The sequence below is a fragment of the Chinchilla lanigera genome, unplaced genomic scaffold (genome assembly GCF_000276665.1).
Source record: "Chinchilla lanigera isolate Chin_1 unplaced genomic scaffold, ChiLan1.0 scaffold00017, whole genome shotgun sequence".
NCBI lineage: Eukaryota > Metazoa > Chordata > Mammalia > Rodentia > Chinchillidae > Chinchilla > Chinchilla lanigera.
In genome coordinates this window covers 29,284,437-29,304,310 of record NW_004955418.1, presented here as the reverse complement: position 1 = coordinate 29,304,310, position 19,874 = coordinate 29,284,437, and the positions used below count along the sequence as shown (strand labels likewise).

At 50.0% G+C, this 19,874-nt stretch overlaps 1 pseudogene; it reads right to left on the bottom strand.

The window, feature by feature from the left end:
- Nucleotides 1-16,571: 16,571 nt before the first annotated feature.
- Nucleotides 16,572-17,804, bottom strand: LOC102014668 (annotated as a pseudogene).
- Between the last annotated feature and the right edge of the window lie 2,070 nt (nucleotides 17,805-19,874).

Genomic DNA, 19,874 nt, shown 5'->3' with positions numbered 1-19,874 from the left:
ATTAAATTTTGGCAAACATTCTTCCAGTTCTGATAACTCTACCTAAGAAAATGTTGCTTCAGAAATTATTTCTTTTGATACTTTATTAATCTCATATCTCAAGGAGACACTTTGTTCTCTGCTAGGCTTGAAGAGGTGGAATCGGGTACATTTTGTACCATGTCCCTAGTGATCTGTAATTATATGCTGCCATTCAGACACTATTCTATTGAACTTCACAGAGCTTAAACAGCCCTTTGTATTTTTTCTTCCCAGTACTAAACAGAACATGCAGGTCTTTACAAACGCATTTAGGAACATGCCAGGGGAGGAAACAAAGTGAGTTAAAGATACCATCTTGTCCTTAGGGCCAATTATCGTAAAGGTAAAAGAAGGGAATTCAATGTTTTTAAATTTGAAAACCAATATAACAACATTAGGAAAAATTTTGAGTGAGCAAACAATCATTAATAGAAACATACTATCAAAACATTTTAATTTCATGGATTGGCCATTTTATAGATTTTCTTCCCCCGCTTAATTGTAGCATTGCTAAAATGTTATATTCAGTCCTTTATCAGGGTGTCTTGGTTACTTTTCTCTCGTTGCTGAGAGAAAATACCTGACACTCAAAATTAAGGAAGGAAAGGTTTATTTAGCTCACAGTTTGTGGAAGTTTCAGACCATAATCAGCTGGCTCCAAGGCAGGAGGGGCATGGCACAGGGGCAACAGTTCAAGGAGGCTGAAGACAGCAAAAGCAGCCAGAGCAAAAGGGAGGAGTGGCAGCTGGAAGAGCAAGCCTCTCTCCCTCCCTTACACTGTATGCAAGCTACCCACCCCAGAGCGGGTGTAGCACTCACACAAATAACCCCAGCATCGGACCGTGGATCAGTCATAAACTTTAGAAGCCCGCCCCATGACTGCGTGAGGCTTTGGGGGGACAAGCAGACACAAACCATAACACAAGGGTACATTTTGTTTGTTTGTATTTAAGACATGGTCTGTTGGACTTCTCATCCAACTCTGTCCAGGGTGAACAGATCCCCCGAACTCGGTGCCCGCAGATGTATAAGAAAAAAGAAAACCAAGAGAGCCAAAATCCTGTGATCAGGTGCTAGCAGCCTCTAGGACTGACTCCTGATTACCATCTTCAGTAACCTTTTCTTCAGAATCAACCCAGGAGGCGGCAGAGGAATCAGAGGATATCAGCTGTTTTAGCAAGGACAATACAACTCAATTATCATAGGAATGTGACCTGACCAGTAAGCCACCATGTTATCTTCCTTCACCCATATCTCAGCAAAGCATCTAGTACTGATCCTGGGGCTTGCAATGCTTATGCTAGACTTCCTCCAGAACCCAGCAATCATGGCTTGGGGCTGGGGATTTAGCTCAGCGGCACAGTGCCTTCCTGGCAAGCGCAAGGTCGTGAGTTTGATTCCTGGTACTGAAAAAAAAAAAAGTGAATTACATAAATTTTAGGAAGAAAAAAAACAAAAAAAAATCATGGCTTGGTCAGGCCTCAGGCAATACACAAAAAAATAACTAAGGAATGTCCTTCTCCGCAATGGTTTTGCTGTGATGTTTAGGCTGGTCTTGAACTTGTCATGTGGCCCCATGCTGGCCCTGAACTCGTGGTGATCGTCCTGCCTCAGCGTCCTGAATGGTAGGATTACAGGCTGTACCACCATGCAGGCTTATCAAGGAAACATTTCAGCTTAAGGAAATCCTGTTGAGCCATTTGCTGGTCCTGGCCAGTTTTCTAACTTACATGCGGTCCCTCAAGTTAGAGCTTCGACGTGTCCCCGCCAAAATTCAGGCGCTGCCCTGTGATGGTACCCAGAGGGCTTCAGGAGGTGACACGAACAGAATCCAGGCCCTTATAAAAGAAGCGTCACACAGTGCCAGTGACCCCGCCTCCCCCAGGTGAGCATGTGGCCAGCACCCCAACCAAGACAGGCGCTTCTGGAGAACGCTCATTCTCCGAACGGGGAGTGAAGCTCTGTGCCCCATAGCTGACACAGCTCCGCCCAGGCTCTGACCTGCCGCCTCCAGCAGCGGAGGAGCGCGACACCACAGCAGCAGACCCTCCCTCTCTCCACCCGACTTCAGGTGCCTTCCGGCCAGGGAGCCGAAGCAGGAGTCCTGACCGTGGCCAGCGCTGTGAGCACCTCCCTGGTCTCCTAAGCCTCTCAGTGGCTGGAGAGTGACCCGTGTCATGAAGGGAAGGCGTGCTTTGTGTTTCAAGTCAGGGTGAAGGCCTTCCTGAACTAGAATTTAGACTTGCACTTTCTCCCAAGCCATGTGATAATATGCATTTATCTTCAGAGTGAGTATATTTTAAGTACATTTTTGCTGTACTTTCAGTGGTAGGTCATTGTCATTATTTTGTTCTGGTTTGGGTTTTCTGAGCCAGGGTCTTACTATGTAGATCAGACAGGCCTGAAGCTTGAGATCCTCCTGCCACAGCCTCCTAAATGCTGAGGTTATAAGCATGTGCCAAGATGCCTGGCTAGTGATAAGACCTTTCCTTATGAACATTCTGGTTTTATGATTCTAGGAATTTTTGTTCCTTTGATAATTTGTTTTTGTTTTCTGTATTCTAATTTTGGGGGTTTCTAATTTTTATTTTTCGTTTGTTTTGTTTTTGTTTTTCACCTGGTACCAGGAATCGAACTCACGAGCTTGCGCTTGCCAGGCAGGCGCTTTGCTGCTGAGCTAGATCCCCAGCCCCTGTTTCTAATTTTTACCATGCTAATTCTCTTAATCATCTGTGTTGTGATCTTTCCTATTAATCTGATTTTAGTTCTGTTTTTGGTAAGATTCCTTAAATTTATCTTTCAGCTTCATAAGCAATTTTTTAGATTACTAACAGGATTTTATTTATTTATCTATTATCTTTTGAGACAGGGTCATGCTATGCAGTTCAGGCTGGCCTTGAGCTCACTTTGTAGCCCAGGATGGCCTTAAACTCATGACGATCCCCCTGCCTCAGCCTCCTGAGTGCTGGGATTACAGGCGTGCACCATCATGCCTGGCTTCAGGATATTTTTTAGTTTGTAAGGCTTTCTTTTTTGTTTTTTGAGACAAGGTCTTTACCATGTAGTGCAGGCTGGCCTTGAACTCACTGAGATCCTCCTGCCTCAGCCTCCCCAGTGCTGGTATTACAGGTATGTGCCAAGATGTCTGGCAAGAGTCTTGGTATCTGAATTCCTTTCATCCTCTTCTCTCACAGATATAAAAACATTTTTAGTGTGTTTAAAGCTGTTAATAAGATCATATTAAATTTTCATCTCATTTCATTATGTTGAGTTCCAAATTTTCTCACTAGTGGAGAAAGAGTCTTCAAAGATGGAGCACGAATTCAAGCGTGCAATCCGTGGGCTAACTGGCTCAGGAGGGTCCCCGGCTTGGTCTTGAACCAGCACTGCGTGGAGGCCGCGGCGTGCAGAGAGCTGGGCTGGGTGCACTCCTCGCCCCAAGCTGCCGGCAGCTCCACTCACACAGCCAGGCGTGGTCGTCACAGCGAGGAGCAGAGGGACACGGTGACAGAACGGAGCCCACGCCGGGACTCGCTCAGGGGCAGAGGCTCCTCTCGGCACCTGCCTGGGGTCAGAGCCCTGGCGCAGACTCCTGAGTGACCAGCGACACTGCCCCATGCTGCCCTGGCTCTCTGACTGTCGTCTGTCCCATCCTGTGCTGGTGTGCCGCATGTCCCGTCCCGTCCGTCCTGTCCCGTCCCGTCCGTCCTGTCCCGTGTGCCGCCTGCCCTCGGAGCTGGGTAGCAGCTCTCCTCCTCCTCCTCCTCCGGCCTTGGTCCCGCTGAGCCTGTCTCCTTCCTCCCGCTCTCTCTCTCATCCTCCAGGTTATGCATTTTGGGTTCCTTCCACCTTCCCCAGGGAGACGAAAACTTTGCCGCGAGGGTCACACGCACCCCGGGGTGTGAACGGGGTTCTCCAGGGCAGGCGGGGCCGCGGCTCAGGAACCAGGGTCAGGAACCAGGGCTGTTGAGCGGGGTGTTCCCGTACAGCCAAGAGAAAAGCAGCTGCTGCCCTGGCCAGGAAACCCAAATCCAGAGCCGGACTCGGGCCTCCCTCAAGCGTGTTCTCCGGAAAAGTCCCGCAGGCCCAGCCCCAACGCCAGCCTCTAGCCAGACTTCTGCAGTTCTCAGAGGATCATTCAGCTTGGCCTGCCAGAAAAAAGCAATTTGGTCAGGTCTAATCTTCAGCCTTGCTGCAAGGAGCACCTTCAGGACGCGGGGCGAGCTGGCTCTTCTGCACCGCGCAGCTCAGCCACACGGCAGGAGCTCGGGCCGGGTTTAGTCACCTGACCTTGGCAGTTGAGAGTGCTGCTGTGTGCTGGCGGAACGCAGAAGAGCTTCTGAAACTATCTCCAGCTGAAAGGATGCAGCCTTGCCTTGCTGAGGTGGCCTGGAGGCCCGGGTGAGCTCCGCAAGGGCTTGTGCCGGGCTGACATTTACCTCCTAACGGCAACCGGAACAGCTTGAAACGCTTGCAGAACAAAGGTCAAGGCTGAGCTCCATCGGGAAGGAGCGTTTGTACAGCAGAATCTGCACGGGAAGGGTCGATTCATTATTTATGTCTAAGGCAGCATGTACTGTGTGTTCGAAATCCTCTATCAGTAAGGAGAGTCATGGATGGAGGAGGGGCCGCAGGAGGCTGGGAAGGAGGAGCGGATCTTCTCAGGCGCCGTGTCCCCTGCCTCACGCGCTGGCTGGCTTCGGGACCTTGCCCCCAGTCTTCCTATTCAGTACTTGCAACCACAAGGAAAGGTTTACAGAATATTTGGAGGGCTCTGCGTACCCTCGGGAGCAACTTCGTGCTCTCTGAAGAAACTGAAGCTCAGGCGGGAGAAATTCTTTCCTACCACAGAAAGGCCAGCATTCTGATCCATCAGACCTTCAACTGATAGGACAAGGCCCCCACATGAGGGAGAGCAGTCCATGCACTCGGTCCCCCGGCTAGCTATTCATTGCTAGGCTCAGTGTCCGTGGGCAGGAGGGGTCAACAGGCTGTGGTCCCACTGAGGCTCAGGTGGGCCACGGTCCACTTCTAAACCAACACAGGCTGAGGGCAGAATCCAGTCCTTCGTGTTGGGGAAAGAGGGCTGCGGTTCCTCCTGGCTGTCAGCTGGACTTCAACCTCAGATCGCCTCCGCTCCGGAGGCCACCACGGTGCAGGGCCAGTGGCTTCTCCAAGCCCATGGGGGAGCGAGACTGTGCCGATGGAGCCTGCAGTCCTCGTGATGTCATCCTGCGGTCACATCCATCCTGTTGCCCGCGCCACATTCGCCATCCAGAGCAACTCACAGGGCCCACGCACGCATAGGAGGGGACAGGGCCGCACAGGTGGGGTCGAGGGGCCTCCCAGATCTGCACACCCCAACTTTCCATCTCTCCATTTATTCTCTGTATTTTTCTTCTTCTTTTTTGTTTTTTTTTCCGGTACCGGGAATCGAACTTACGACCTTGCGCTTGCCAGGCAGGTGCTGTGCCGCTGAGCTAAATCCCCAGCCCCTCTCCATTTATTCTCATTTAAATTTGTATTTTAACTGACATAAGTTGGACACATGTCTGGGGTGCATGGGATGATCCTCCACTGAGATTCAAGGTTGTTAACACTTTGCACATCTGCTCTCTCTCGCTCTCTCTCCCTCTCTCCACACAGACATACACTTTTGCTAGACAATCAAAAAGTACTTGCTTAAAAAAAAAGTACTTGCTGGGGCAACCCACTCAAATCCCCTTCTGTCTCTCAGACAGAAGCTTTCTTTCCCTCAATAAATATAGTCTGCTCTTTAAAAAAAGTACTTGTTGTGATTACCATTTTTCTCTACATTTGTCTCCTACGAACAGTATGGAACACTATACCCAAACTATTTTTTAAAAAATTAACAGTAATTTCAGTCATTCAAGAGTTGTATTGTTTTTAATTTTCTCCAATTGTAAAAGCAACACTTTTATAAATTTTTATAAAGCAAGATCTAATCAGATTCCATGCATTACATTTAGTTGGTATGTCATTTTAGTCTAGCTCAGTCATGTCATAAAACAATTTTTGGATTTTTTTTCTGGTACTGGGAATCGAACTCATGGGCTTGTGCTTGCCAGGCAAGCGCCACGCCACTGAGCTATATCCCTGGCGCATAAAACAATTTTTGAAGTACACCTTAAGAATAGAAAACTATAAAAATCACCAGAGGTTGTATTGAGCATTATAATCGAGAGAAAGAAGAAAGGCCTAAGGATTGGAAAAGAAGAGACAGTAAATTATCTTCATTTACAAATAATATGATTCTGTTCAAAGTAAACCCCATAAGTGATTAGAATTAGTGATTCTATGAAGGTCTTTTTTGGGGGGAGTACCAGGAATTGAACTCAGGACCTCAAAACTTGCCAGGCAGACACTGTGCCACTGAGCTAAATCCCCAGCCCCTATCAAGGTCTTTTTATACAAAGTAATTATACAAAAAATTATTTCTATATGCTAGCAACAAACAGTGAAAACAAATTTTTAAAAAGCAGTTATAATGCCATCACAATCTCCAAATTCCCACAAATAGTCCTACCTAAAGATGCATGAGACCTCTCTTCTACACTGCGTGCCATGAGTATCGATGAGAAGAAGTTTTAAAGTGCTAAATCAGTCTAGATAGTAAGTCTCAAAATTAATCTCCACATTCAACATAATCCCAGTTAAAATCTCTAAGTTGTTTTATGTTAGAGTGACAGGGTGATCCCAATACATGGGGTACTGTGAAGGGCCTACACTAAGCAGGGCAATGCTGAAGAGCAGATCTGGAGGATTTACAGCATAAGATTTCAAGATTTACCATAAGGCTGGAGTACACAAGTAGTGCTGTATCCAGAAAAGAGAAATGGATCAGTGTAACAGAGTCCTTGTGTAGACCCAAATATATACAGTTACCTCACACACGACAGAAACAGCCCTGCAGCCCAAGGAGGAAAATGGCCTTTGCAACGGGTGGCCTGGAGCAACGGGTTATTGATATGAAACAAACAGCAGAAAACCCTGATCCCTGCCTCACACCATACTCAAAACCTAATTTAAGGTGGATTGCAGACCTTGTTGTATGAAGTAAAACTATAGTTTTTAAAAGAAGATATTGGAGAAACTCTTCCTGGGCTCGGGAGGTAATATTTATAAAACAAGCAACAGCCAGGTGTGGTGGCGCATGCCTGTAATCACAGCACTTGGGAGGCTGAGGCAGGAGGATCCCTATGAGTTCCAGGCCATCTTGAGCTACACAGTAAGTTGTACTACATCCCCTGTCCTGTAAGTGTGCATTGTCCCTGAAGCCTGTGTTCTTCCTTTTCTCCCTCCCCCTCCTCTCTCCTCCCCCTCCCCCTCAGGGAGCCTCACCATCTCTGCATAGCTCTGTGTGGGAGTCACCTCCCTGTCCACCTGTCCTCCATCCTGATCACGGCTGGAGCCGGGCCACACTCCTACTGCGTCCTTCCTGCAGGCTGTCCAAGGCAGCTGCTGCCCTGGGCCCCATCCTCTCTGCCCTTCTGCTGTGTGCTCTGTCTTCCCTTCCGGCTAAGGCTTCCCCTCTCAGTGCTTTCTGTCACAAGTCCCTCCTGGATCACAAGCTTCTCCTGCACTTCCGGTGTCCACAGTCCAGGCTGGGCGGGGACAGCGGGACCCCAAGGGGCAAGAGAAGACGTGCATTCTGGAGCCTTTTTGGGAAAACCTGCCCGGAGGGCAGACGTACGCGCCCACACACGCATACGTGCACACACACATACATGCACACGTGTACTCTACATGCATGCATGTGCATACACATACACACAGATACACATACATACGTACATGCTGCACACATACATTACACACGTGTGCACACACACAGAGATATGGTCCTGTTCCCACTCTTTCTCATCCACCTCCAAAACAATCACGGAGTTCCGTCCAACTGGCCTGCTTGGGCCCCCTGGAAAAGCTCTTGCCAGGTGACACCGCCTCTGGTGACACCCTATGCCCTTCACCCCTGCTCTGACCTAACAGGTAAACCGAGCCTGTCCAGATCCATGGCTGGTGTTACTTCCCCTCCCGAGCCCTTCAGGACTCCCAGGAGGACTGGGGACACAAGCTGAGCTACTTCACAAAGTGCCTGAGTGCTATGGGATTGCGTGGACTCAGCTATTTGTCTTTGGGGGTTGAGATAGGGTCTCACTGTGTAGCTCAGACTGGCCTCAAACCTGCGGCGATCCTCCTGCCTCAGTCTCCTGGGTGGGACTACCACATGCCTGGCTCAACTACTTTTCTAGCTTTATGCTTTGCTAGATTCCACATAGGAAGGGTGTCCCTTCCCTATGCCCTCCCCTGCTCCAGCACCTGACAAACTCCTCCTCATCCTTCAAAACCCAGCTCAGTGGTGTGCTTGGCTACCACTGCTGTCTCTTGAATGCTGTCTCTCAAATAGCCTCTGAACTCTATTACTTTTTCTTTTTTCTGAAACAGGATCTCGCTTGTAGCCCAGCCTGGACTCGAACTTGGAGTGATCCTCGTCTCAGCCTCCTGAGTGCTGGGATTACAGGCATGCGCCATCATGGCAGTTTTGTTTTGCTTTGTTTCTCTTTAGCGGACTCCCAGTAAGTGCCCACTCCATCCCGGGTGAACAGAGGGAGGCGTGAGGGAATCTTACCAGTGGCTGGCGGCCGTGGGGTGGCTCTGCTCCTACAGTTCTGGTTTCCTTTCATCCTGGGCCTTCACTTCCAGCAGGCAGGTGTGGGGCAGGCTTGTGGCCTGTGTGCCCAGTGCTGGGCATGGTGCCAGGAAACAGAGCTCAGCAGATGCGCCCTCACTCAGGTTGTGTGGGGACACCCTGGAGGCTGGAGGCTGGGTCGGGTGTTGTGAGGCTCTGGGGGCAGCTCCCCGGGGTGCAGGTGGCCGGCTGTCTCCTTCCTGTAAGTCCTCCCGGCTGCACAACCTCATCTCACTGAGTGACCGCCTTGCCCCGCCCCACACCAGCACACCGGGCACAGGGCTCCCTCAGACGGACTGGAGGGACGGCTTCCGAGTGCACAGCTGGAAAGCTGCCCCAGGCCATTTGAGAGAGAGGCATCCAAGACAGGTTAGGTTCCCCAGGACGTGCCCCAGCCACACTCTGCAGCCTGCGGGACAGAGGTCTGGGGCGCATCATTCCAGGTCCTTGTGTCCTGAGCAAAGAAATTGCCAAGACACGCAGTAGAGGTGCATGTCTATGGCCGTGGGAAAGACGCAAGCCTGCAGAGGCGGAGTAGGTGGTGGGAAGACTCAGAGTCCTGGCAAGGGTAAAGGTCTCTTTCCTACTTGAATTCCCAGGCTGTCTCCCTCCTGCAGACGGGGCATCATCCTAGCAACACTCGCCCCGCCACCATGGGCAGACCGCCCTGTGGGAAAGCTTGCTAGGCTTCCGGCCTATGTAAATATTATGTAAATGAAGGATGGGAAAGCCCATCTTCTGATTGGTCCTTCAGACAGCACCAGATTCAAATGAAAGGTGGCAAGTAACCCTTCTCCGACTGGTTCCGTGTACACGATGATGGCGTCACTGTGTTGGGGGTGTCTCTCCTCCTGGGAGCGACCCTCATCTGGGGCCCTGTTGTACGGCCACACCTCATTCCCAGAGGGGGCAGGTGGCTGCGCAGGACTGGGAGGGCCTTGTCCCACACGAGGCCAGACCGCCCTGGGGTATCACGAGGCCTGAGCTGAACAGTCTGCTGGGGCCAGCATTACCACTGGGGATCCGAACACAGGAACGGAAAAGAAGACGTCACAGTGGGCGGCCGGCGGGTGGTCACTCACGTGGGTGCCATGGCCTCAGCCCTCAGCTGAGCCCGAGGAGCCCACACTCCCCGAGGCCTCCACTCCCTGGGTGTGGGTGTGTCTTCAGGACTGCCTGCCACAAGCGGACGGGAGCTTGCTCTCCAAACGAAGACTTCACCAACTGCCCAGAGTGAGGTAGGAGACAAGTAAAGGCTGGCAGAAGGGCGCCCTGGGAAGTACGAATATTACACAGGCTCTTTTACAGGAAAACTACAGCGTCAGACACAAAAGTTGTTCAAGCTTTGCTCTTTGAGTTGTACTTTCAAAATTCTGCCCAACTGTTTTGGCTACTTTTCTCTTGTGGCTGAGACAAAATACTCACACCCAAAGTTAAGCAAGGAAAGGTTTATTTAGCTCAGTCTGTGGGGGTTTCTGTCCATAATCAGCTGGCTCCAAGGCAGGATGGCATGGTGAGGGGCAACAGTTCCAGGCAGCAAAAGACAGCAAAAGCAACAAGAGCAAAAAGGGGGAAAGCAAGCCTCTCTTCCTCCTAACGTTGTGTGCAGGCTATCTGCCCACACCACCTCCCTGCCCTCCTCTTGCACAGGCTCAGGATGAACACAAAGGACCCCGAATCCCTGCTGAGTTGCTTAGTTAACTGTCTAAACCTCTCAAGTTGACACAGTGTATCAACCATTACACCAATAAATCCCCTCAGGCCTCTTAAGGCATCCTGAGAACTGTCCTTCTCTGCTGAAAGCCAGCAACCCTGCAGTGTGCAGCAAACAGGTGAGCCAGGGCCCCCACGTCCACCTCGGGGACCTTCTCAGGTGACAAGTGATGTAGGTGACAGGTGAGCCCAGAACTGAAAGCTGTGCCTTCTCCAAGTCTGAGTGTTTCCAGTTTCAGAGTTAGGGACACTGTCTTCGTGCAGGTTTCAGCAGAAAGCCATGCAGAAGAAATTGTGCATACTAAATGTAAAGACAATGAAAAATGCTGCCCTTGTGAGGTGAGCGGGAAGCAACACCCCCGAGGCAAACCAATGCCGGTTCAGCGGCCCCAGCAGGAGGTCCCCCAAAACGCAAATGGGTTCTGCAGAGCGGGTCTTGGACCCAAATCCCAAGAGTTGCAGCCCCCGCCTCCCTCCTGTCCCCCAGCAGGGACGGGGGACGGAGGCCTCTCGGGCACAGGGGCCCCCACACCTCAGGTCTCAGGCTGCCACTGTGCCAAGCATGCCAGGAGAACAGCTTTTCCCAGCGTGCGGCCTTTTGACACACAGCTGGGAGTATATTCCTGCTCCAAGTCACGCTTGTCCACCGCAAGACAATTACCCGCTCCACTCAGAAGGCTTCAAGGCCGTGCGGAGGGCTGGCTGCCCGGAAGCTGGCTGCTTTCCTGCCCCCACCAGCTTTACCATTTGTGCTGAAAAGTTAAACAGAGCGCCGAGGCGCCCTTCGAACCTGCCTGCGGGGGCGCCAGGCTCAGGATGGCACAGGGACAATGGCTGGCCCAGACAGTGGCTGTCATCTTGCCCCCCTTCTCTGAAAGATGCTTCGGCTCGCCCGTCGGTTACTTACCTAGGGTCACCTTTTGAAACTGACTGAAAAGAGCTTATCTTATGAACATCTCCCAGAAACCACGTGCAGACCACAGGCTACGAAAAGCAATGGATTTACATCAACAGCGTTCAAGGTACATAACTGTTCAAAGTCTGCAGGGCTAAAGGCCAGGCGCCTGAGTATTCTCGGATGTGGTTTTCAGCAGCTTTGGGAGCTGCAGGTGCCCGGCGAGGGGGGCAACAGCCAGGGCAGGGTGTCCGGCTAGAGCCAGGCTTGCAGGAGCGGAGGAGAGATGGGCTGAAAAGTTGGCCTGCACTTTTGTTGTGCTCTAAGCTTGGAAAATCCCCGAGCTGTGGAGAATTAAGATCCAACCATAAAGCAGAAATTCGTAAATGTGGTTGCCCTTCCCTTAGGCTGAGCTACAGCATGGGGATAGTTTTGTCTTTTAAAAAAGACCTCTGATAGATCAGCCAACATGACTTCTGTGCTTAAGAATGGGTTTCCATTTTTTGAAGAGGCTTCCTGATGTGAAAACAGCCAGTCCAGGGTGCACGTGGCGCAATCACACCCTGTCACTTGGGTCACTGTGACGTGTGGCCTTCTCTTCAGGTCGGCAGGGCCAGACTTAACCAAGTGCTATCGCAGGTGCTGCTGGGAAGGTGTTCAGGACATGTGGCTAACAGCCAAGATCAGCTGGCTGCATAAAGGGCCTGCCACCTTGTTGGTGGGCCTTGTCTAATCAGTCGAAGGCCTTAAGCATGCAAATTCTACCTCTAGTTTGTCACATCAACTCCTGGCTGGATTACTAGGCTGCTGGCCTGCACCAGAGATTTCAGAGTTGCCAGCCCTTACCGTAGCATGAGCCAGCTCCTTAAAGCACACCTTTGTTGTTGTTGTTTTTGTACTAGGAATCGAACTCACAACCTTGTGCTTGCCAAGCAGGCTCTCGAACCACTGAGCGCTATCCCTGGCCCAAAGCACACCTCTTCATGCTCCTGTACAGGAGCCACACCCCGGCCCAGTGGTCAGGGTTTGGAGCTGGAAATTCAGTACTGCCCAGGGTAGCTGCGCCTGCATCCTGCTCCCGTGTTTGTTTTCAGCAAACTGACGACACTCTTCACATCAGGTGCAAGGCCACCACATGCGGCAGAGGTGGGGCAGTGTCTAGGCTGTGCAGTGACCCAGGGATGACGGGGACATGTAGGCCAGGGGACCGGCAGGGGCCTTCCCCACATGCAGGGACCCTGCAACTTCCATCTGGCACGAGGACCTCCCCTGCGCAGCTACTCCTGACCACGTGGAGACGCCCTCCAATCCAAGGACATCTTCCGCCAAACACAATGACACAGACCATGAGAATACAGGTAGTGCGGGACTAAAATCCAACCCCAGTGTGTACTTTCCTTTGAAAAAAGGCTTTGTGATAAAAGTATGTTCACCCATGAGCCGTGGGATTAGGTGTTCCACTCTTGACCAAAGAGGTAACTCAGCTTCTGATCTCTGCCTGCAAGCGAGCCACTTTCCTAAAACCTGTGGTTCTCTAAGGAGACCCTGACCCTGCTTGTACTTTTCACGATTATGGAAGAACGATTAGCATTAACTCCTTGCGTCTTCTGCTTTCAAACACTTCAAGGGCACTCCCTAGAAACAAGAAACATTTCCAAGCCATCCACCCGTCTCTTACTACCAGAACAAAAAGTCAAGAAGTTGATCAAAAATGTGGTGAGCACTGCTGCCGCATGCCATCCAATGGAAAAGCAGGCTGGCAAACCCACGACGCCGTGCCCTCACCTACCTCATTCGCTGGACCTGGCACCGGGCGACTTCTGACTTCCCCAAACGCAAGTATTCCACATTACAGTGCTGGGGGGAAAACAACCCACAGCTGAATGCTGCTCCCGAGAGCGAAGGGCCTGCTGGCCTAGCAGGCAGTGCTGGTGACCGTCCACCTTCACATCTTTGCCAAAGGACCCCACCTCTGGCTCTTCGAAGGGGACCAGGATTGGGGCTGAGAGCAAATCTGAATTCAGGACTCCCTTCCTACTCTGGCTGGTGGATGCTGAAGAAAGCCCTCCCTCTCCAGTTCTGTGAGTCCCCTGCTCCTCCCAGCTGAGCTCTGCTCCCTCAGGACCGGCCCTGCGCGTCCCACACCCAGGGCAAAGCAGTGGAGGCCGCCCAGTCTTTGTCCTCCGGTCATTCACTTTCACATGTGACCACCGACTACAGCGTTGTTTGAAATAACCACATAGGATGTGATTTGTTCCTTTTATTCCAAGAAGTGCAACAGCGCTGCTAGAGAAACTGAGGCACGTGGGACGAGGTCTCAGAGAACAGGAGCAGACTGCAGGGGTCACTGAAATAACTTCCATCTGTGCTTTTAATTACATAGGAGAAAGTCTTTATTTTTAATAGCTCACTAATGTGGAAATCTAATCTTCAGCTTGTAACTGACTCCAGTCCCCTACATGCAAACCTGACAGCCTTCGGACCATGCGGAGAACCTCTTCACCATGAACAGTCACGTGCATTCCGTGGACCGGCAGAAGACGTGGCCCCTGAAACCCTGAAGCAGAGTGGCCACAGTCGTGCTGTGGATTGGAGTTCGGGAGCGTGAATGTATGTTGTAGTCAGGTTTACAAGGGAAACAATTTCATACAGGACACATCATTTATAGGGTTCTTTTATAGTAGTTACCCAGAGTCAAGTACAAAGGAGGGCAGGAAATCTGTCCACACACTAAAGATCCAAAGAATCCAGCTGAGGGCCTGGACCCCATGGCACTGACCTGCATGAGTCCAGGTGCAGACCTAGAGGCCATGACGATGCCCCCCATGAGTCCAGCTGGAGGCCCAGAGCCCAAATCAGTGTCTCACCCAAGTCTGTTTCATGGATCTGCACTGGGAAGGCCCAAAGGTCAGTGGTGGAAGCTAGAAAGTCTGTGCCAGCGGGATGAAGGATCTGCACTGTCAGGCTGAGGGATCTGCACTGGAGCCAGGAAGCGACACTCAAAAGTAAGGACCAGAGCATGTTGGTCAAGAGTGGAACACCTAATCCCACGGCTCACAGGGGAACACACTTTTATCACAAAGCCTTTTTTCAAAGAAAAAGTACACACTGGGGCTGGATTTTAGTCCCGTGCTACCTGTATTCTCATGGTCTGTGTCATTGTGTTTGGCGGAAGATGTCCTTGGATTGGAGGGCGTCTTCACGTGGTCAGGAGTAGCTGCGCGGGGGAGGTCCTCATGCCAGAGTTGCAGGGTCCCTTCACGTGGGGAAGGCCGCTGCCGGTCCCCTGGCCTACATGTCCCCGTCATCCCTGGGTCACTGCACAGCCTAGACACTGCCCCACCTCTGCCGCATGTGGTGGCCTTGCACCTGATGTGAAGAGTGTCGTCAGTTTGCTGAAAACAAACACGGGAGCAGGATGCAGGCGCAGCATGCAGCTTTCCCCCTCAAATAGCCCCAATTTATCTTTATTTTTTACTTTAAAGAACAATAACCAATAAAAACAATGGTATAAAATTTCTAAACAAGACTGTAGGAGGGTAACAACGGTTTGTACACAATAGCCCTGTTTGAATGCATGCTACAGGGACTTCCCGATCCAACAGGAGCAGACGCAGCTCTTAGGCCACTCCTGTCTTTTCCTCTCATACTATCCCAAAGTATCGACCAGACTGGGGGTCAGCTCGGGTAGCCACCACCGCGTCAGGACTACAGTATGTGCGTGCTACATTCGTGAGAAGAACGGCTTTTACTTTGAAACAGGGTCTCACTCTGCAGCTCCGGCCCTGAACTCACTATGTGGCCCAGGCTGGCCTTGAACTTGGCAGTGATCCTCCTGCCTCAGCCCCGAGTGCTGGGACTACAGGTGTGCGCCACCGTGCTCAGCAGAAAAGCAACAGCATTTTATGCCTTTACTTCCTGTACTTTCCCATCCTAATCACCCCTCCCTGCCACCCTATGTTTACATTTGGTTTTACATCTTCAGTGAAGTTTAACTTCCTGTCAACAACTAATATTTTTGCTGATTCCTATGCCAGCTACCCCGTGGGAATATTCTGTGCTGACTATGGTTATCTTCTTTTTGGTTGGTTTACTTCATTTTGCTAGAGCACTTCCTCCAGTAGCTTTCCACATGATTCATGGAGAAAACTGAAGTTGTGCTTGTTTTTAGTTACTTTTAGCTGAACATAAATTGCTTTCTAGAATTGGAAGGTATGGTTATGTTATTTCTGGTTTTTCTTCTCTTTTTAATACTGGATCTTGAACTCAGGGGCTTGCACATGGTAGGGCAACGCTTCACCACTGAGCTAGAACCTCCATCTCTTTTTACTTATTTTATGATGGGGTCTTGCTAAGTTTTCCAGGCTGGCCCTGAAGGCATGATCCTCCTGCTCAGCCTGGGTAGCTGGGATTACAAGTGTGTGCCACTGCATCCGGCAATTGTTTTATTCCCTTTCTCCTTCATTTGTACTTTTATTAGTTCATCAAGAGAAGAAAGAAGTTATCTGGATTTCTTCATATCAACCAATAATTTCGCATTTTGAAGTTTGGGATGTGTTCCATAATGAGCTCAATAAAAAAATCTATTTGAAAAATATGTATTTACATATAAAAATATTCAGGTTGTTTGCACATGAAACATTAACTGGTAAGTTTCTTGGTTTTTTTTTGTTTTGTTTTTTTGCCAGTACCAGGAATCGAACTCATGACCTTCCGCTTGCCGGGCAGGCACTGTGCTGCTGAGCTAAATCCCCAGCCCTGACAAGTTTCTTTTGCTGGAAAAAGTCTGACTAAGCTTGGATGCTAATCTGTCCTTAGTTGCAAATATTAGAGGTAATTTCATACTTTGCCTAATGAAAGGATAACCCTTCTTTGACACAATCAGAGAAGTACTGAGGCAACATTCTATCCTTAATACTGTCATATACTTAATACTTTCGAGCCTTCAACATGAAAATCCTTGATAAGGCTGAGATACTGTTAGGAATAAATTAAAGTAGCTACAAGTTCCTCAATATTATTTTGCTTAAGCTTTTTTTCTTTTGGCAACAATGACTGATTTTTCTTTTCTTTTCTTTGTTTTTTTGGTACTGAGAATTGAACTTGTGCTTGCCAGACAGGCGCTTGTGCTGCTGAGCTGTATCCCCACTCCCACGGACTGATTTTTAAAAATCCATGCTAAAAAAAAAAAAAAAAAAAAAAAAAAAAAAAAAAAAAAAAATCCACGTTTATCTCTCCTTCAACCGAAGTGTTCTAGGGAACGAAACGGACTCTTCTGGGACTCCTTTTGATTCTGCTTTTTTCATTTTGCAGGATGCTTGCAGACCCCCTCCTATTTTTTGTTGCACTTTCTTTTTGGGGTCACATTCCTTAGAAGCACTGTTTGCCACGGACCCACATGCAGGTGCTCTGGCCACCTGGAGATACCTGGAAGCGTCTCTCTGTATGGGTGAGTCTGACTGCCGCACCAGAGGTGGTGCTGATTTTCCCCCACTCGTGGTAACACCCACCTGCCCCACCCAGTCTGTCCACTGGGACTCCGCGGGGTCGGGGGATTTGCCTGCTGGTGGAAGCACCTCCTCCCCAGAAAGCCCCAAGAGGAAATTCGACTGGGCTAGCAGGTGTCTGTGGGCTGCCAATAAATCTCCAAGGTGATTGGATTTTTGGTTCAAAGGAAAACTCTCCTTTCACACTTTCAAATGCAGATGGAGCCACATACGTAAACCCCAGACAGACCTGACTGGCACCTTCACGGAGTTGTCATTTGGGCTGTCAACAGGTGGCTGACTGTAAACTTTCAATCGAACCGACTCACATCCTCTTCAGATTGCAGCAGAGGTTCGGGGTCCACCCCCAGGCCACAAGTTCTTCCCAGCTCATGGTCTGAAGGACGAGGGGCTCGAACTTCTCCAGCCTTCTGCCACCAGCTCCAGGATGAGTAGTGGTGTTTCTTGCAGTTTTTAAAGCAGATTTCTGGCTTCTTATGTGAGATATGGGGGCAAATTAAGTTTACATTTGAGGACTTTTGTCAGTTGTTTTCTTTCTGTTCTCCCCAGTGCGTGGAGGAGCTCCAGTCCACATCACACACTGAGGTGGATTGACAGTTGGTGGCCAACCTGTAACACCCAGCTGAACTGAATCAACCTGGAGCTGTGTATGCAGGTCCACCTGTGGACTGTTGCCAACAGCATAAAAAGGAGAACTGGAGAGAAAAAAAGGGGGGATGCTGGTGCTCCTGGAGGAGCTTTGTTCTCCTGCTATGAACGTGGCTGTTTTCATCATCGGAGGAGCCTGGGACCTTGTTGTCGCTGAGGACGGCTGCGGTTCACTTTGGGGGAGCTCTGGCTCCACAGGGGAAGATGGTACGCTGTTCAGTGTCCTTGGGAAGCTCGTCGTGCTGGCTTTCCTGATATAAACCAAGCTGTTCTCATCACCAGAGCTCAGGACCTTGCTGAGGTACAGCATGTGGGACCTTCTGGGGGAGCTCTGGTCCTTACTTTTGAGTGTCGCCTCCTGGCTCCAGTGCAGATCCCTCAGCCTGACACAGATCCGTCATCCCACTGCCACAGACTTTCTAGCTTCCACCACTGACCTTTGGGCCTTCCCAGTGCAGATCCATGAAACAGACTTGGGTGAGACATTGATATGGGCTCTGGGCCTCCAGCTGGACTCGTGGGGGGGCATCGTCATGGCCTCTAGGTCTGCAGCTGGACTCATGCAGGACAGTGCCATGCGGTCCAGGCCCTCAGCCGGGTTCTTTGGATCTTTAGTGTGTGGACAGATTTCCTGACCTCCTTTGCACTTAACTCTGGGTAACTACTATAAAAGAATCCTATAAATGATGTGTCCTGTAGGAAATTGTTTCCCTTGTAAACCTGACTACAACATACATTCACGCTCCCGAACTCCAATCCACAGCACGATTGTGGCCACTCTGCTTCAGGGTTTCAGGGGCCACGTCTTCTGCCGGTCCACGGAATGCACGCGACTGTTCATCGTGAAGAGGTTCTCCGCATGGTCCGAAGGCTGTCAGGTTTGCATGACTTTGGTGATTGAACATGCTGTTCTCTGGCTCCGGGTCTCTACAGATGATTCCCTTTTGATGTAAATGCCTCAAAGCCATAGGGATTTCTGCCGAGTCAAAGGAGGCTGTATCATCTATAAACATTCCCTGACTTTCTAATTGCATAGTTCTCCTTTTTAAGCACCTTCATGGGAAATATTTGCTCCTGTTACTTTTTGCACTTGAAAAACCTTTCCAGAGCCCCTTTTACCAAGGACCCAAAGTAGCTCTAAATATTGTGGTCTGATTCTTTTTCTGGCTTTCTGTTCACACTGGTTGTTGAAATTTCAAACTTCTCACAACGTTTCACACCAAGTTCGTATGGTCAGCCTCCCACGGTCCATGCTTTCATTTACCCAGCTTCTCCTCAGAGCTTGAGTCATCTTTTTTTTTTAAAGACAGGGTCATGCTATGTAGTTCAGGTTTGCCCTACACTCACTGTGTAACTCAGGCTGGCCTCAAACTCCCAGCGATCCTCCTGTCTCTGCCTCCTGAGTGCTGGGGTTGCAGGCCTGTGCCACCACGTGTGGCTTTTCCTTTCTTAAACGAATTTCAAACTCATTGGGTCTAAAGGCACAATTACATGTCAGAAAACCTGCTACGTCCAACTTAACATGTGTATCCAAATATTTCTCACTATGGCCAACCCTCCACCTGTACTTCTAATTAGTCTCCATGTTTCTGTTCATTTTTGAATGTATAAAATACGTCAAGCAGGGGCTGGGGATTTAACTCAGTGGCACAGCGCCTGCCTGGTAAGTGCAAGGTTATGAGTTCAATTCCTGGTACCGGAAAAAAAAAAGGCCTCAGTCATAAACCCACGGGGTTGTGTTTGGCATTTACTGTTCCTGTGCATGCTAATGGCTTCTATTTGGACATCCCTGGGACGCTACCTAGCAGCTCGAGTACTTGGCCCACACTCACGGCAGGGAGTGGGTGAGCCCAGGACAGCCCCGCCCCTCTGCGCTCCATTTCCGGGATCTCAGTGGTAACGTGCTTGTTAAGTCACTGGGAACCTGCTCACTGCCGTTGGACTGGCTTTACATTGCGTTTCACTTTTCCATACCCTAACCGGTATTTTCAGGTACAACTGACCAAAAAAATGTCTTCACTGAAATTTTAGTCTTAGGGTCTGCTTTGGAACTCATCTAACACAGTAATAGTCATTTTCTTGTCCCTCGACTTCCAGGTCATTTTGGCTTTTCCCTGCTAAATGCAGGTTTCTTTAGGAGTCACGCACAAATAGAACCACTAAGTGCAAGTGCATGTGCATCTTCATTATTAATAATGTCAACATTTAAAAACTCTGACAACGCCAAGTACTGGTGAGAATGCCCCATGGGACAGGCATGGACTTGTACCTGTGTGTAGTTCCTCCCCCCGCCCCCCAGGACTCTGGGCAGAACCCAGGGTGTCTGCATTGAGCTACATCTCCAGTTCGTTTTTAAGATCTTAAGACAGCGTCTCACTAA